We start from the raw sequence: 6,000 nt of genomic DNA on the forward strand, positions 1-6,000 counted from the left end.
GGATTTACAACCCCCAATTCCTGAGAAGGGCACTTGGACCTAGAAGAAATGCGACTTCCTTGTTCATTGATCCAGTGTGACTGGGAAGGAAGCTGTATAATTTGGTAATTTTAGACTCTGGACTGAATGACTTTGTGTGGCTCCCTACAGATGGTAAATTAAGTATGCCAGTTGCCTGATCCACAGCAGGCAGCCTCCCACATCAGACCCTCCCCCCCCCCCTGCTTGGTCTACTGAGCAGCAGAAGAAAAATGGGGAAGGAGAAAATGACACCACAAATGCTGTGACACTGTTTCTGAATTGTCTAGGACTGAAATCACCACATTTGTTATGTCTTTACCATAGACATTGGAGGAATTCCTAGAGTGTCATAGATGTGATGATGTCAATTCTGGATAGTAACCCATAGTGATTGTGCCCATTCCTCTTTCCCAGTCTCTGCTCACCCCAAGCTCTTGGGGGTTGCAGTCACACAGCTGGCAGCTCTGTTTCACCCTTCACCTCACTATTGCCCCTATAAGTAAGACTCCAGACCTTTGCCATTAAGTCCAATCTTGATAATACTTTTGGAGGGATGTGCATGAGTGACATGCATTCAGACTTGTTACAGGACCAACCATGTTAAGTTGACTGATCTATGTTTTATAATCTTAGTAGTCTGTGTCATGGATCGATGCTGTTGAATAGGTTGCTTGCTGCATTGTGTGTTCTAAAGTATGTTTGTAATGGGTGTTGATGTCTGGTCTTCTTGTACTGCTGTACTGCTGCTTTTAGTGTATTTTGAGATTTGTTTAGTATATTTGAATGGGATGAGTGTTGGGTTATGTACATGTGCTTTGTCTTTGAAGATGCTCTGGGTAGCATGGCCACACCTAGGTTTGTATTAGCATGTTGGGCCCTCCTGCATTTTGCACTGAATGGTGTGCCCTCCTCCCCATGTGCTGTGGCTCTTATGTGTATTGTCTGGGATATGTCTTCTTCACATTTGGGGTGTGTGTGTGTTGTCTATTTGCTATTTTGTGTTTGTTTTCTGGCTAATGGACACCAATGCCAGTGTCCATGTTGGACTTGACTGGTTTTTGAGTTCATCTGTTGAGGACACAAAACAGTTCCCTGTGAGAAATGAATGCTATGAAGGGTGGACTCTGTGGCATAGGACTGCAGTGAGGTTGTTGTCCTCCCCATGCATCAGGGCACAAGTGTTCTCTCAAGTATTCCCTATGAGCAAGTGTCATTTTCAGTATTCTGTAAAGGTAAGCTTGCTTTCCCATTATTTTCTATTGGCAAGTGTGCTTTCCATTACTTCCTTGGAGTGAGTATGCTGCTTCCACTATTTTGTATGGGCAGACATGCTTCCCATTATTCCCTGTGGGCAAGTGTTAATGTTCTTTCCATTATTCCCTATGGGCTATTTTATACCCTCTATGGGCAACCATGTGTTGACAATGGCAGGGGTGGCTAAACGGTGGCTCTCCATGGACTACAATTATAATGAACAATAAAATCAGAGTCCAGTAGCACCTTTAAGACCAACAAAGATTTATTCAAGGCGTAAGCTTTCGAGTGCAATGGGTCTGACGAAGGGTGCTTGCACTCGAAAGCTCACGCCTTGATTAAATCTTTGTGGTCTAAAATGTGCTACTGGACTCTGATTTTATTGTGCTACTTCAGACCAACATGGCTACTCATTTGAAATTATAATGAACACATGCTAGTAGGAGCTCATGGGAACTGTAGTCCATGGACATCTATAGAGCCACAGTTTGGTCACCTCTGATGTATGACAATAGCTATTCCTAATTTTAGTGTATTCCCATCCTGCCTTTCTGGACCCACAGAGACCACCAAGAGTGTGAACAAATTAAAACAGGTAAAAGTAAAACCACATTTTAAAAGCATTTAAAGTGAATGAAAATAAACCACTCCCCTACACACCTCCCCCCCACACACACACACACACAAAGAACACGGAAGACAAAAGCACTTCTCAGATTGCAAAGCTCATTAACCACACAATCCCCTTTCCATGGAGAAAATACCTGAGTGTCTCCCTCCTTGGATTGCCCTGAGAAGCCACTGGCCAGAAGGTCCAAATTTAAAGAAAAACAATCCCATAACAGTCAATGAACAAGTCAAAAAAGACTTACATCATCCTCCTGCAACAGCTTCTGCTGCCTGTGCTCTAGCTACATCTCTTTCAGGCAATGGCAATTTATACAGCTTGGTGTAGTGGTAGAAGAGCAGTGGCTTCCAATGTGGTGAGTTGGATTCCTTGCTCCTCCACATACTGGGCGACCTTGGGCTAGTTATAGTTCTGTTAGAAACTGTTCTCACAGATCAGCTTTTCTCAGAGCTTTCTCAGCCTCACCTTCCTCACAGAGTGTCTGTTATGGGGAAAGCAAGTGTGTCATTTTAAGTAATTTTGAGACTCCTTTGTGTAGTGAGAAGTGGAGTATAGAAACCAGTTCTTCGTTTTAACCTTTTTTGGAAGTTAATCTGTTCATAGTAAGTTAAATGTGCCTACATGAATATGTCATGTAATATGTGCTTCTATTTTTGTAAGTAAAATTTCTTTCTCTTGTTTCTATTGGAGTCAGATCATCTTTGTAATTCTCTGAACAGCATTTTCCCTTTAACCTGGGAATGCGGAGGATCAGGGATACTGTGCCTCCAATGTGGGGGCAGCTTGGAGTCTGACACAACCCCCAGACATCTGCTTTAAAATGCATGGTCCATCAATCTATCAAAGTCAGTATTGTCTACTCAGTTTGGCGGTAGCTCTCTGTGGTTGCGAGCAGAAGTCTTTCATGTCACATGCTACTTTGTCCTTCTAACTGGAGACTCCTTGGAGTATTACTGAGCCACGGCCTTCTTTCAAAGGCTTTAATAGACATATGGCAGGCTAACATTTAGCAAGTACAACTTGCCAACATGGATACCTACTTACATGACATCAGCAACAACTGAAAAAGAGCATAAATTATACACAGAAGGTGAGAAGGATAGTAAAAATGTCCAAGCCAGGGTTGGATATGTGGGTGGAGAAAAAAAAAGAACAAAACATTCTGGAAAAGAAATAAATAAAACTGGCCCCCTATGCCAGTGTCAGCAGAGTGTGCTGCCATACAGGCATTACCTCAAGCTGTACCCACAGAGAAAGCCAACTTCAGCAGACATGCCTTGGAATGTGACAGGAATGCCCTTGACAAAATACTGCTGAAGCTGAGATAAATCAAAAATACCCACTATAGATTGAGACTATTCTGGGCTTACGGCCATCCAGGAGCAGGGGGGGAAGAACAATGTGCCCTAGAAGATCCCAACAGACACCAGTTCCTCTAAAATCACAGCTAACCATTCAGTGCCATGTTTCTTTAATTAACACAATGACCTGACAGAGGACATTTGTATTGAACAAGCCAATAGGGAGTAAATGGGAAAACAATCTCTAGTCCTCAAAAATCCTCCCACTCTAAATAGGTAAAAAAACAAATTTTAAAGAATTAAAAGGACAACCATTTCCTTAGGCTTGCACAGAATGTTTTATTTGTGTTGCTGGTAATATGCAACCCTGCAGTACAAAAAATACGGATGGAAAGACAGGATAGTACCCTATGAGGTTAGCCTGAAAATAAAGGCTGAGGAGACTTTATACAAGTGATTCAGTGATCTTTTGGATCCATGTTTTCTCACTCCAAATGTTCTGTATTCACTAGACATCTTGTGTTCTTGATTGATTTAAAGCAAATGGCTGGATTTTTTTTATCACTAAGCCTACAAAATCCTCTGTAACCAACGGCTACGTGTGTTGTTATTTCCTTTGTTTTATCATTTCAGTTGCTAAATAAATTGAGGAAGCAGATAACGAAAGGAATCATAAGGATGAGAAAGCTGATAGAGGAACTTTCCATACTAGTCCCCACAATAGCAGAGGCTAGGAACATGCTTTCCCCCTTTTGAAAGTGAAGATTTTCAGCACCAGATTACGTTTCTCCAGTGTAAACTCGTGGGCATCGGGAGTTACATTTCCCACAAATTTTAAAGAGACCTGGAAGTAGTTTTTGAGAGGCTTTGCTTCCCCTGTTAGAGACTAAGGCCCATTCCGCACACATAGGATAATGCACTTTCAATGTGCTCTGGCAGCTGGATTTTCCTGTGCGGAACAGGAAAATCCACTTCTAAAGTGCATTGAAAGTGCATTATCTATTGTGTGCAGACTAGGAGTAAGTCTAAGGAGACCTGGGTTCAAATTCCCACTCTGTGTGACCTTGAATAACATCTTCTCCTCCTAATCTTCCAGGTGGAGCTGTCAAGAGGATATGTGAACAGGATGTAAGCATTTGGATGGAAGCATTTCTGAACTCCTTGGAAGAATTAACAGATTCTGTATTTGGGGGGTTATTTTCAATTGGCTCAGATACTAACAACCAAGTCAAATTCCTCCAAACTCAGATTCCCTTCCATGATATACACACTAAACAGATGCACAGTGTTGGAATAATACACAAGCAAAACCAAAAACCCAATGCAAAGCTACAAAAAATTGATTAAAGTGTAAAGCACATATGTTTCAGAAATTTAATTGTCAACCATTTTATATTGCATACCAATGGCATCTATTTTTCTATTTAACAATTCTTCTGAGTGAATTAAAATCCTCATGAAGACCTCACAAACCACCTTGAGTAAACTGTGAAATATAAATTCATCCAATTAGATGCTGACAGGTTCTCAGGTTTGTTATTCCTGGTTCACAAGAGGCAGACAAAGCTTGATATTTACATGCAATTTGTTCAACATGCAGTCTAATTCCCTATCAAACTCATCTGGCAGCATAGTTCCTTCTTTTTTCAAAGCAAGTAGTCCTAAGAGCTGCATACTGAAGCTACCTCACTATTGGATTAGAGTGTAAAATTCTTGACACTTGATTTGTGAAGTCTATGTGCTAAAGCTTTCATCAATTTTATGTAGCTTTGCATTGTGTTTTTGTTTGTGTGCACATTCCCATCTATGTCATGGGAAATGGGAGTCATTTGCATACTATTCTGATGAACAGTTTACTTTGGCCATAAAAACAAGTGGTAAAATTATTCTATCCCTTTTACAGTTTCTTACTTTTATTGTACTAAGGGAATTTGCTGCAGGTGTAAGCTAATTGAGCAGCTTCTTCTACAGCTGGCAAACGTAAAAGCAGTAGAGCAGGCAGATTGCTTGGGGCTGATGCTAAAGTTACTCCTGCCAGCGTGCAGATTTTAAAGACATGGACCAGGAAGTGGTGGGATTACCAAATTTACACACACCTTTAGGAGTTCTGGGGGGGGGGGATCCCAGCAGGTGCAGGCTTCTGTTTCAATGCTACACAGTAAAGGAGAAAACTGCGCTTGCCAAATTCTCCCTGTTGTTTGTATAGGTTTTGAATCTTTTCCCCATCGGACCGGATAGCCTAGTTGGCTAAGCAGCATTGAGAAAGTTCATAAGTCAGACCGGCCTCTGACTCCTTTACTGAAAAGATATACTCTGTATATACTCGAGCATAAGCCGACCCAAATATCAACAATAACAGGTAAGTGGGATCCTCACTTGAGTATAAGCCTAGGGAGGCTTTTTCAGCATTAAAATGTGGTGGAAAAGTAGGCTTATACTTGAGTATATACTAAGGTGACCAGATTGTCCCACTTTTGGATAGACGTCTGGGGGTACCTGGCAAATTGTACTTATGTTGAAATTATATATATATATATATATATATATATATATATATATATATATATATATATATATATATATATATATATATATATATATATATATATATATATATTACAATACTATTTTTGCATTCTATGCATTCTATGAAACTTTTTGTTGCTCCATATAGGTCAAATTTTAAATCAAGAACACCCCCCCCCCTGGTCAAAGGTGTCCTGCCTTACCAATGTTAAAATCTGGTCACCTTCGTATATATAGTAATTCTTTGCCTATTTTTCCACCTCCCATTGT

This window comes from Paroedura picta, chromosome 1, assembly GCF_049243985.1.
Source record: "Paroedura picta isolate Pp20150507F chromosome 1, Ppicta_v3.0, whole genome shotgun sequence".
Lineage (NCBI taxonomy): Eukaryota > Metazoa > Chordata > Lepidosauria > Squamata > Gekkonidae > Paroedura > Paroedura picta.